This window comes from Podarcis vaucheri (assembly GCF_965113315.1).
Source record: "Podarcis vaucheri genome assembly, chromosome: 14".
NCBI lineage: Eukaryota > Metazoa > Chordata > Lepidosauria > Squamata > Lacertidae > Podarcis > Podarcis vaucheri.
In genome coordinates, this window is record NC_138752.1 from 5,158,715 (window position 1) to 5,172,050 (window position 13,336).

Consider the following 13,336-nt stretch of genomic DNA (forward strand, 5'->3'; position numbering starts at 1 on the left):
ATGTGTGCACTTAAAAAACAACAACAAATCAATAAAAAAAATTAAGGAAATGGGGTAGTGGACCAAGTCAGCCCCTCCCCAGTTAGGAACCCACTCAACTGCAGCATTGGATTTTGGCTCAAAATACACGTCCAACCTCTCCCTTCCTGTTCCACTCAGACTCCCTCACAGATTCAGCAGGCAAGCTGCCATGGCCATTATCACATAAGATTTCCAAGCTGTTTGCTTCCTTAGTGTTCAGCTAAAAGCAAGAAACCTTTACATTCTGTTTGATGGAAGAGTTCTGTTCAGCTGAATGTTCACATATTGCCACAACTGAAGAAATGGGCTCTTGCTTGGATTAATTTGTACACGTTTCTTCTTTGATTCAATTCCTGTTGGGAACTTCTGGGTTAACTCTTCACATCAGTGCCTCTTACTGAAACAAAACCGAACAATCCAGCCAGTGCTATATTTACTCAAAATTACAGCCCCCAAACATTGTGGCACCCTCAGATCTAATAGATGGACAGTGCAATCCTTTACCCATTACTCAGAAGTAAACCTTCGTGGGTTCACTATAGCTATGTATTAGGTAAATCCCTTTGGGATTGTAGCCTTGTTGTGGCTTAAATTGTCATGGACCAAGGCCCACTTCATCAGAGGCACTGAGTGCTGGCCTCAGTTGGCAATTATTTATAATGGGTATGAACTATAAGCTATGATGCTATAGGGTCATGAAGTGCAAGAGGTACAGTCTGCCGTGTTCCTATACAAAGCTCACAGGCATTTGTATTTCACACTGCAAAGTAGAGCACTCTGTACTGGAAGGGTCCCAGACTGAGGAAGGCTAATGTACCCTGATGGCATGATAAAAATGGAGCTAGTTTTGTGTAACAGTGAACTAAAAAAAATTCCAGTTCAAATATCCTCTCTGGCCATGGACTCACTAGGAGGTCTAAGGTAAACTGCTGCCTTTCACAGCACAACCCTGTGTGTGTTTACTCAGAAGTAAGCCCCACTGCATTCAAATGGGAGAAAACTTTCATAATTTACATTTTAAAGCCACCCTCCGAGGCAGGAGAGGCCCTGAGAGAGTGAGCTCTGTGGCTGAGCAGAGATGACCTGGGACTCTCCAGTTGTAGGTTGAAACTAGCCAGCTTCAGCCACCACCACCCTGTCACCTGCCCTGTGGGGGTTGTTTTAAGGATAATGTAAAGCACTCTGGTTGCTACACAAACACTGAAGCTGCAAGTCTGTACACAGCTCCTTAGGTGCAAGCCTCATGGAGAGCTCAATGGGACATTGCCAAAGCACAGGTGCACAGGATTAACAGAACCATGAATTGTGCATTCCAGTAGGTAACTTGCAGGCCTTGCTCAAGTCAAACCTGACCTAACAGATACCAAAAGAGAAGCATTTGCAAGTTTCAGTAAAAATTATATTTATTTTAAAACAAAAAAAACCCACGAGTATGAAAATAAATAAATAAAGTATCTCAGGTTGCAAGGGAGTTCTTTCTCTCTTTTTTAACCCGCTAAAAGCTTCATCAAGGGAACCTCGCTCTCCCCCAAAAGGAGGTCCCTTTTCAAGCTGCTCCCCTTATTGACAGCCTTCATCCTGACGGCGAGGCTGCCCAGGTCGCCTTCGGCAATGCCCACGAAGAAGAAGTCCTCGTTGAAGATGGGGTCGCGGCTCCTCTTGATGACGGTGCTGCGCTGCTTCTGGACCTTGCCGGGCACCAGCGAGAAGGTGATGCAGCAGTTGATGCTCTTGGGCTCGGCCGCGGGCTCGTACAGTCCTTCCACGCTGATCAGGCGGACCCGCAGGCGCCGGTTCTCGGGGCAGTACTCGCAGGACAGCCGCAGCAGCCCGCCCCGGCCCAGGCCCACCGTGCTCTCCCGGCCCAGCCTCTCCGGCGGGAAGAGGGGCAGCGGCGAGAGGCTGCAGGCGCGGCAGCTCAGCGGCTCGAAGAGGCAGTCCGAGGAGCGCCGCACGGCGCCGGGGCTGCTGTCGGTGGAGCTGCTGTCCTCCGTGGACAGGGAGCTGGCTCGCCCCGCGCTGGACAGCTTGCCCCGGGAGCGCCAGGCCCTGCCCAGCAGCCCCTCCTGGCTGCGCGCTTTGGAGAGCAAGCCGGGCCCGCGCGGCAGCGGAGGGGAGCGGCCCAGCAGCGGGGAGCCGAAGGGCGAGGACTCGCTGGAGGAGGCCGTGTCGCTGTCGCAGGGCCGGCGGAGCAGCGGGGGCGCGCAGGCCGGCGGGCGGCCGGAGGAGAGCTCTCGGCCCGCGTAGCTGCTGGCTCGGGGCCGCGCCAGGCTGGGCGAGGAGTCGCGGTGGAAGATGGACTCCTTCCGGCGGGTGTGCGGGCTCTCCAGCAGCGTGCAGAAGCCGTAGGAGGTCTGCGCTTTGGGGAAGTGGGGCAGCGAGAGGGCCGCCTGCGACCGGGGGTCCGAGTTCGTGCCGCCTTCCTCCTCCTCCTCCTCCAGGTCCGGGATCTCCTCCACGCTCTCCACCTGGATGAGGTGGGGCAGCGGGAACGGGCAGGGGGTGCGCTCGGCCCCCACCCCGGCCGAGGTGGCCGCCTGCTGCAAGCCGGGCTCCGTCAGGCAGCGGTGGGGCTGGAAAGTTGCGCTGGGACTCTTGGCCGGAGGAGGATTGGCCAGTCGGGGAGGGATGCAGAACTCCGGGATCCGGTCCGGGGTCAGGATGTTGGCAAAAGCTGCAGCAGGCCCCCCCGGCTTGGCTGCGATAGGGACGGGGTGGCTGGGGGGCAAGCCCAGGAAGGACGGGCCTTCTCCAGGGGATGCCCCCACTTTCTCCAAGAACCACATGGAGTCCAGCTGACTTCTCGGGAGTCCCACAGAAGAGCTGAAGGAGATCAGAAGAACCTGCCAAAAAAGGGAGAGGCGAATACAAAGGCGTTAATATCTCTGGGTTGTTCGCAACTCTTAAAGACCTCTTAAGTGTAGGCAGCAGGTGATGGGGGGTACTCAGCTTCTTTTTACTCAGGAGTATACCCACTGAAATTAACAGCCATGTTTGTTCCTTCCAGTGGGTCTACTCCAAGTAGGACGTAGCTGAATGCTACTTTTGTATAGCTAAAGCCTTTTTGCACACCACAGCTGCAAAAATCCAGGCATGCTTACTTGCGAGTAAGCCTCACAGAATCAAGTGCGCCTTACTTCAGAGCCAACAAGCACAGGATCGGGCTCCAGCAAGCCTTCCCAGCCCCCACCAAACTCCTTCCCTTGTGCAAAAGAATTCCTGGTAGTTTTAGATAGAATTCAATACATACATTCCATTTACTAAAACGGGTTTCTTTACTTAACAAGGGAAGAACGAGAGAAAAGGGGGAGGGAGAGCCCCCATGAAGAGCTCCAAAGACCAGTCTGTCTTTGGCGCGTCCGTAGATTTCCATCTTGGCCGCCTTTTCAAGGCTGCGATCCCCAGCACACTTAGGTGCCAAGCCCCATCGGAGTCATAGCTGTCAATTTTTCCCTTTTCTTGGGAGGAATCCCAAGGGAATTTCCCTTTAAAAAGGGGAAACGTTGACAGCTATGACCGGAGTCCCCAGCCTCGCTTCTGAGGAAGCCCGTAGAGTCCGCGGGCACAAACAACCTCGCGCCTACCTTGCAGGGTCGGTCGCTTCCCAAGAACTGCTTCAGGATGCCGCGCACACAGAGCTGCTGCGCCCTGCCAAGCGCTCGAGCCGCTACTCCTGCGAGCTTGCAGCCCGGCGCCGCGGGCGCGCTCTTTATGGGCAAGCGGCGGCGCGCCGAAGCCAATCGCCAGCCGCGGAGGCAGAGGCAGCTCCCATTGGCCGGCAGCCCCGCTCCCGCCTCCCTCCTCCGCGGTGCCAGCAGCTGCCAGGCGCGTAAAGGTGGAGGAGCCGCGCTGGCGCCGCCTGCTCAGGGGCGCTCCTGCCCGGGGCACGCAAACAAGCAGGGCACTGCCAGCCAGCCGCCGCCGCCGGCTTTAGCAGCAGCCAGCACCACGTTTCCCCGTCTTGTGTCGTTTTTCTAGCCCGCAGCCCCTCTTGAATCAGGCTCAGCGCAAAGGGAGCCCATCCTCTTGTCCTGGCGGTGCCCACTGTGGGAAGCCCACGAGCAGGACGGGAGCCCAGAGCTGGGGATGCCCAGCCAATGGTGGGGGGAGGCACCTTGCCCGTTCCTGGATGCAGGTTCTGCCCATCATTCCTGGTAGCCTTGCAGTTCGAGCGCTTTGCCTTAGGAGAACAAGCTGATATTCTTTTCCCAATCGAGCGCCCTTTAGAACATCTGGACCAGTGGCGTAGCGTGGGGGTGCAGGGGGGCCGGCCGCACCGGGCGCAACATCTGGGGGTTAGGGTTAGGGGGCGCAAATCCACGGGTTAGGGGGCGCAAATTACTTGCCTTGCCCCGGGTGCTGACAACCCACGCTACTCCACTGATCTGGACCACAGCCGTGGGCCATGCTGGGGAAGAATGGGTTAGAGAAGTAGATCTGAATACCTGGAGTTTGATCCAAATTCAATCTCTCTCCCTCTCTCCGTGTGTGTGTTTCCTATTCTGCTGGTGACACTCACAGGAAGGTGCAAGGCTTCCCATCACACACTGAGATTGCATAGCCTTAAGGACTATCACCTTACAGCAGTTGTTTTAAAAACTGAAACCCCCAAGCAAGCACTGCTACTCTACAGCGATCAATGCAGCTGCTGCTGGAACCTGCAGGGCAATACAGAGAAATGGCCAGTGAGGAACAGAATCCCTGATGTCCTTTTCAGAAAAAAATTCTTGCAGGTATTAATTGGACTTCTAACACTCCCCCTTCCTCTAACCAAGCTAGCTTAGCACATCCCTGATGGTGCCAATTGAGAAGCAGGAAGTAATACAGAGAGATACCTGCAGGAACTGTACCTGTTTAACTTCCATCACTTCATTTCTTTCATTAATTCCTCACCTGAAGAACCATCTTCTGTTCACTTTTCCTTTTGGAGAGGTACGTTGTCTGAACTTTACCTCTGTATTCTGATTTTCTACTTGGTTACTTTAACCCATGTGGAACTGGACTCATTTTACATGCCTATTTTATAGTTTTGCTTTCCCCTTTTTGATTTTCATCTGTTGTTATAACTGTTCTTTCTGTTTCATATACATTTATAAAAGGAAAGGAAAATATTTTTTAAAAAGCTGGTTTGGATTTTCTTTATTTAGATATCTTGTCACTGGCTCTCACCAAATCTTAAAGAAGGTTGCTGTTAGCTTTGCTGACGAGATGGACCCTATGTTTGGCATTTATAAGTATATTATTCCCAAAGTACGTAATGAGGACGCATGGTTCACGTACGTATTTCCCATCCCCATGCGGTCTTTGGAATGTTTTGATTGGTTTATATCAGATTTTAAAGTTTTGTCTGCAACATTTTAAAAAATAAAAACTGTTATACTGTGAAGGATTCAATGAAATTTGTAAAAACGAAAAATTAAAATGCAACCGTTTCCAGAGCTGCCACACACTGGGTCCATGTTTTCACCTCTGTGCAGAGACTTCATTTCCAACTGTACCTGCTGAACTTCCACCACCCCCGTTTCTGACCTAGACACCAAAGCTCCTTCCTTTCCACCCGGCCTCCCAGGAGAAGTCACTGGCTCGCCCAGGCTGGGGAGCTGCTGCTCTAGTAGGTGGCTGAATTTGTAGGTGGTAATATCCAGTAATATGCTCGTATCAAGTATCCATCCCTCCTGTTGACAAGCACTGTGACCTCTGAGGCACACATCTGAGGGGAGCTTTAAATGTCCAGGTGGAAGCAAGGATTGCAGTCCCCTTGTGAAAAAAGTCATGGCCGTGTTAATCCACCCTGAGTCATCTGCTTTCTGAACAAGAAGCCATCACAACCTTCTATTAGGGTGATTTATAACCAGCATAATAAAATAAAACCATCTTTTTAAAAAAGTCAAACCATCACAACAATAAATCTCATTTCCATCACTGCACTGCAAGACAACAAAACATCACTTCCAGCTGACTAACCAGCCTCTTCCAGCCTGGGGCATCAGCAAACCTCTCTTGGCCTAATTCTGCTTGACGCTGGACCTGGTGCTGCCTCTGTCCTTGCAGCCTAGGACTGACAAGCTGCAGTTGTAGCTGCCTTCCAGGTGAGCCCAGTAATTGATTGCAGTGCGCCACCTATTGGCCACTCTTTCAGAGGAAACCACACCATTCTCTCCTACAGAATTATCCAGGGCTACATCCCCACTTGTGACTTTCGCTCCACCATCACCCCTTGTCCAAAGGCCTGCTCCCTCAAACAATTCCCCCCTTTCCTCCTCTTGCTCACCTCCACCTGTGCTTCTCAATCTGTCCATAATTCCAGGCTGTAACCCTCTATGCATTTAATGGGGCTGACATCTGAGCAGGCATGCTGAGGATTGAGTTGGCAAGAGCGCACACAGCATCATTATTACTTTCAGTATTCTCTGTGCTGTTTTGAGAGCTTTGTGGGTTTAATTTTAAGAAAACCACATAGAAGATTCACAGGGCACAGTCACAAGGTTAGACAGCTACAAATGGAGATTCAACAAATTCATGGGAAAGAGATATGGTAACCAGAGGTATGGAAACTACGGTATAGAACCTCCAGACTCAGAGGCAGTCTATCACTAAAAACAGAAATAAGTATTTACAGAGTTACTGGGAAATAAGAATGGGAAGCGCACAGGAACCCTCTTGTGCTGCTGGTGGTCTTTCCCATCTGGGTGCTGACTAGAGACAGCAAAGGGCTACCCTGATGTGCTTATACTGTACATCAGGGGTGGGGAACCTGCGTCCACAACTCCCTTCGTCCTTGATCTTTGGCCTTGCTGGCTGGGGCTGCTGGGAGCCAGGGGTTCAACAGTATCCAGGCGGCACCAGGCATCCCAGCCGCATGATGATGATTAATAATAATGATATTCGATTGATATACCATCCCTTATCAAAAGATCCCAGGGTGGTGTAAGAGCATGTATTTTACAGAGCATAATAATTAAAACATAATACAAAGCATAATAATAGACAGCATAATAATAAAAGAATCGTAACCGTGCCCCCCCCCCTTTAACAGGCCATAGATCATTTAATGACTGAAGGCCTTGGTAAAGAGGAATGTTTTTGCCTGGAACCTGGAAACACATAATGATGGCACCCAGCGAGCCTCTCTAGGGAGAGCATTCCATAGGTGGGGAGCCACCACAGGAAAGGCCTGTTCTCATGTGACCACCCTCCAAACCTCGCAGGTAGGAGGGACATAGAGAAGGGCCACGGATGACAAGAGCTGGATCCGGGCCATTGTATAGGGAGAGGCAGTTCTTAAAGTATTGAGGTCCTGAGCCGTGTAAGACTTTATAGGTCAGCACCAGCACTTTGAATTGGAACTAGAAATGAATTGGCAGCCAGTGCAGTCAGGCCAGGACTGGCGTTATCTGCTCAAACCATCTTGTTCTGGTAAGGAATCTGGCCATTGCATTTTGCACCAGCTGAAGTTTCTGAACCATCTTCAGAGGCAGACTCACGTACAACACACTGTAGTAATCCAACCTACAGGTTACCAGAGTATAGGCCACAGAAGTTAGGCCATCCCTGTCCAGATAGGGACATAGCAGGGCCACCAGCCGAAGCTGATGGAAGACACTACGTCCCACCAAGGCCACCTGGGCCTCAAGCGACAGTAATGGATCCAGGAGCACCCCCAAGTTATGTAGCTGCTCCTGAAGAGGAAGTGTGACCCCCTCAAGAGCAGGCCACCTCCCAACAGTGCCACTGTCTTATCTGAATGGAGCTTCAGTTTATTTCCTCTCATCCAGTCCACCACTGAGGCAAGACTCAGTCCAGCACTGCCACACCTGGAGATGTAAATGAGAAATAGAGAATTATACACACCACCATGCTAAAGGCACCTGATGATCCCACTGAGAAATCTACAGCCCTCCCCACTCCACAGACCCACCACTAAGACAGAGGCTGGCTCTTTTGGTGGAGAGGTTGTCGGCTTCCTTATACAGACAAAGGACTGGACAAGCCGTGACCCCAGTGAAGGACATGGCTGAGTGATGAATGGACATCTTGTTGTGCTCACTGCCCATCTCAAGGGAAAGTTCTCTGATTCCAAGCTGCACATTGGAGGCCTGGTTCTTCCTGAATTCTTTCTCCTGCCACTCCCCGTGGTCTGGAAAAGGAGCTGGTTGCTGTCCTCTTGAGGAAGACTCATTCTGATGTTTTGGACTACAAGCCCCATCAGCCCTGCCCCCGTGGCCTAGTGTCGGAGATGATGGGAGTTTACGTCCAAAACAACTGGAGGGCACCAGGTTGGGGAAGACTGAGTTTTCCTTCGGCAGCCTTGCTAGCAGAAGCTTTAGCAGCTCTGGAGATGTTTCTTCAGTTGGTAAGCCCCTTCTTTCATAGGAAAAGTGACAAGTGGGGGATGATCGCTGGTTCTTCCTTCCAAGAAAGGTCTCAACTTTTAGAGTTTCCAGATTTACCACCACCACCACCAGGGCCCCTGTTCCTTGAGTGGCTGGAGAGCAAGCTCAAATCACCGGGGCTCAGGACTACATTCCTTCATTCTACTTATATTCCCCTTTCCTCCAGGAAGCTTGTTTCACCCTCACAACAGCCCTGTAAGGTAGTTTAGGCCAGTGTTTCCCAACCGGTGTTCCGCGGCACACTAGTGTGCCGCCGGACGTTGCCTGGTGTGCCGTGGGAGGGAGGCGGGCGAGTCGGGCTAATCCTCCGACGAGCTCCACCTCCAGACCCATTGCTCAAATCCTTTAACCCAGGAAGGCAGGAGGGCGGGGAGGGGGGGGGAGAAAGAGAAAAAAGAAAGGGTGGAAAAAAAGAAGGGGAAGAGAAAATATTTTTTAAAAAAAAGGAAAGAGAGGGAAAAAAGCGAAGGATGGAGGAAGGGGAAGGGGGAAGAAGATGGGGGGTCTTTGTGTATAAACAGAAGGGGAGGACAATGAAGAGGGGCGGGGCTTGGCAGGCAGCAGATAACTGGGGAGGGGGGCGCGGCTGGCGGCGGCTCAAGGCAGAAAGGGAGGAGCTGCCTCGCGGAGCGTCTTGGGCTGCAGAGATTTCCCGTTCAGGAGCGCGGGAGGCCACACCGTGGATGGGAATCTCCTCCTCCTCTTCCAGGAGAGAGGGTGGTCCGCCCCACCGAGTCGGGCCTGCTCAAGCGTGGGAGCCTATAGTTAGAGCTCAGCTCCTTTTCTTGCCTTCCCCGCCCCCCCCCCCACGGAGCACATTTTCCTCGCCCCCCCCAACCCCCGCATGTAGAATAGAAGCCCTCCAGCCTCCACGGTGCACAAACTCTCCCCTCTGCAACGAAGCGCTTTGTTGCATATCTTTGGTGAGGTTTTTAGGCAGTCTTGGTGCACCTTAAATCAGCGCTAATTGCGCCTGGACGCAGTATTTACTTCCGAGTAGGCCCCCTTCCCCCCCCCCGTAGCACCTGACGTTGCTATTCGTATCATCAGGTTTGTTTGTTGATAATTTAATTGTTTTAAAAGCATCATGCTAAAGAGCTCTCTCCCACCCCCAGACCCTTGGGCAAAACAGAAACACACACATACACAAACACTGGGATTGAGCCCTGCAGGTTTTATGAAATGAATGGATTCTGAATGCCTGTTTCAGTGGCTTGTCCGCCTTAGGCTGCTGGGCCAGACACCTGTTACACTGTGCAGTCCGTAAGCTGTGAGCGCTGCTACCTGCCGCCGAGACCACGTAACGACAGTCTTGAAAGACCTACATTGGCTCCCAGTATGTTTCCGAGCACAATTCAAAGTGTTGGTGCTGACCTTTAAAGCCCTGAATGGCCTCGGCCCTGTATACCCTGTATATATCTCCACCCCCGTCGTTCAGCCCAGACAAGGAGGTCCAGCTCCCAGGGCCTTCTGGCAATTCCCTCACTGTGAAAAGTGAGGTTACAGGGAACCAGGCAGAGGGCCTTCTCGGTAGTGGCGCCCGCCCTGTGGAATGCCCTCCCATCAGACATCAAAGAGATAACCATTACCTTCTATGCTGTTACTATTTTTTTATTTTTTTTTACATAAGTAAAAAGTGACCTTTCCCCATCTGGCATGGTGGTGTGCCTCGAGATTTTTTTCATGAAACAAGTGTGCCTTTGCCCAAAAAAGGTTGGGAAACACTGGTTTAGGCAGAGAGACGGTGACTGGTTCTAGGTCACCCAGCGCGCTTCATGCCTAGAGCAGTAGGACGTGTCATTTTAGGGGGTGAAACTTATTTTTTGCAAATTTCTTCAGTGAGTGGTCTCAATAACATGGGTGTGGGGAATTCAAATCTGCTATTAGTACTGTGATTGGACAACATTTAATTTGGTAAGTCTACATTTGATTAAGAAGCACATAAACTGCTCTTAGAAAACCAAATAATTTAAATTTTACCTTCCGAAAGTCTCAGGTAATATACAGGTATGTATAACCAGGGTTTTTTTCCAGCCAGAATTCACCAAAACTCTGTTCCGGCCCCTCTCAGGTAGGCGCCATTGCCATTACAAGAGAACCAGGGAGGCGTCCACGATGAGTTCCAGCACCTCTTTTTCTAGAAAAATAGCACTGTATATAATACAGTGGACCATCTGGATATGAATGTAATTCATTCCAGGGGTCCATACGTATCCCGAAAAATCTGCAAGTAGAGGCGCTGCTTCTACACACATGCGCAGCGCAATAAAGCGCTTCTGCGCATGCGAGCATGGCGAAACACGGAAGAATACACTTCTGGGTTTGCCACATTCGCAACCCGAAAGTTACGTCACCCAAAGGTAACGTAACCTGAGGGTCCACTGTATATAAATAATATAAATATATAACTACAAGTACGTGACAATTATTTTTAATGATTTCTATACAATTTTACACACGTGTTATTTACCAAGCAAATCTAAATTATACTAATTTAACCTTTTTAATTCCCAAGTCATGTTACAACTTTTTGCACCCCTCATTTTTTGAATTTGAAAGTTGAAAAATTCAGCACGCCCTAACAAAACAGGGATTTGAAACTAGGTCTCTCTCAGGTCCTTGTCTGATGCTCTAACCACTACACTCTCCTTGACTCTCAGATCTGATTCTTCCACAGGAGCATGTGAACTACTCTGTCATGCAAACAAGAAATTTGCTAACACCCTGCTTTGGTAATTTGATCAGGACCTGCTTCCTCTCCCTCCCCCCCCCCCCGCCTGCTCCCTGAACATATGCATGGAGCCTCAGAAATGCAGAAAAGGTGTCACAGACACAAGGAGGCTGGTGAGTCTTCAGCCAGATGCTGAGTTTAGCCTTGGATGGGAGCAAAGTGTTCCGAACTCTTTCCCCTGCAGGCTGGGAAGGAAGGGAGAACAATGTTATTTTTGAAACATTCTAGAAAGGCTTATATAAGTCCTGAGCTGTTTGGCCACCAAAGTAGGCCAAGGACCTTCAGAATCACAATAACAGATTGTGCCGCTCCCTGAACTGAACAAACCATCCCAGAGACAGGTTGTGAAAGATCTGCAGGTGTAGAAAAGCACCTGTACATCCATGGTCTTCCCATGCCATGGCCAGAGACAGCCCCTGAGACAGCCCAGGAACTTTGGATTTTACTGGGATGCTCAAATTGTTGCTTTCATGTCCTGATTTCCAGACAGAAAGACAGGAATGGATTAAAATGGTTGGTCCCGTTTCTTCAGTAAATAGGGTGGGCAGGATCAGCTGGGGCTCCTTCACCAGAACCACTACAAAACCATGGGTGGGGCACCATGGAGAACGGCTGCCTACACATCACGGACAGAGGGCCTCCCCAGCTAGTCTTAGCTCTCTGGCAGGACTATGTCAGGATATACTGTATTTTTCGCCCCATAGGACGCACCGGCCCATAGGACGCATCAAGTTTTTTGGGGGGGAAATAAAGGGAAAAAAATTATTTTCCCCCCCCCCAGGCGCTTGTGGGGCAGGCAGCGGGGAGAAGCGCTCTTCTCCCCACTGCCCGCCTTGAGATCAGGTCCGGGGACAGTGGGAAGACGCGCTGCATCTCCCTGCTGTCCCCAGATCTTGTGGGGCAGGCAGCGGGAAGAAGCGCTCTTCTCCCCGCCGCCCGCCTTCAGATCAGGTCCGGGGACAGCAGGAAGACACGCTGCGTCTCCACACTGTCCCCGGAGCTTGTGGGGCAGGCAGTGGGGAGAAGCGCTCTTCTCCCCGCCACCCTCCTTGAGATCAGGTCTGGGGACAGCAGGAAGATGCGCTGCATCTCCCTGCTGTCCCCGGAGCTTGTGGGGCAGGCAGCGGGGAGAAGCGCTCTTTTCCCCGCCGCCCGCCTTCAGATCAGTTCCGGGGACAGCAGGAAGACGCGCTGTGCCTCCCCACTGTCCCCAGAGCTTGCGGGGCTGGCGGCGGGGTCTCCCCGCTGCCAGCCTCCAAACCACTTTGGGAGACAGCGGGATGGCGGTGTTCCACCTCCCTCTGTCCCCCGACCTTGTGGGGCTGGCGCTGCGGCTCTCCTGAAGCCTGGAGAGTGAGAGGGGTCGGTGCGCACTGACCCCTCTCGCTCTCCAGGCTTCAGTGAAAGCCTGCATTCGCCCCATAGGATGCACACACATTTCCCCTTCATTTTTGGAGGGGAAAAAGTGTGTCCTATAGGGCGAAAAATACGGTATATATTTGGATCAATAGCTGCACTAGCTGTCAGTTGCAGAAATAAATTTCTGCTTGGTTCATTCAAGTTCACCTGAAGTCGTGCAACGTACAATCATATTACCTGGCATTTGTAAGGAGCTTTTAGGGGGTTCAGTCCTTACAGCAATCCCATAATACCCCAATCCTTGAGAAACATTCCCCAATGCTCTCCTTTTAAGAGTGGGTGGGGCCCAGCTATACACGCAGTAACCATCCTTAGTCTTGGGACTGGGCAAGTAAGCAAACACTCCTCCAAGCTGGCTGAGCATGTTGGGGGACTGGTCTGTAGGATCACCTGTGCCTCTCCCAGTTCTTGGGCTCCTGTTCCTGTGGCGCATAAGGTATGAGAGCAAAAACGAGTCCCTTGGTCTAGTCAATGGTTGTGGCCAGCTAGTTAAGCACCATGATCAGCATTCCCAAGGAGTGAGTTGAGTTGCAAGAGCTACAATAAGTGATTGTGCCCTCTGGGCAAATGGGTGAGCATTTCCCCACCTCACCTGGTCTTGGGAGACAATGAAGGAATCTGCCTTTGCAGGTGAAGTTGAATGGTTTGAAGGTTCCAGCGCCTGCTGTGGCTGTAGAGCCTAATATAGGACAGACATGTTTTACTGCAGCTGTGGCAGATGAAGTCATCAGCTTGTGCTGCTGCAGATGCACCATGGCGTTTCTTCTCTCTG

At 51.4% G+C, this 13,336-nt stretch overlaps 1 pseudogene across 1 annotated transcript; it reads right to left on the reverse strand.

The window, feature by feature from the left end:
* Window positions 1-1,406: 1,406 nt before the first annotated feature.
* LOC309518676 (C2 calcium-dependent domain-containing protein 4C pseudogene) lies at window positions 1,407-3,689 on the reverse strand (annotated as a pseudogene). The gene is made up of 2 exons (XR_014224616.1): window positions 3,606-3,689; window positions 1,407-2,864 (listed from the first exon to the last, which is right to left on the reverse strand). The product of XR_014224616.1 is annotated as a C2 calcium-dependent domain-containing protein 4C pseudogene (transcript).
* Between the last annotated feature and the right edge of the window lie 9,647 nt (window positions 3,690-13,336).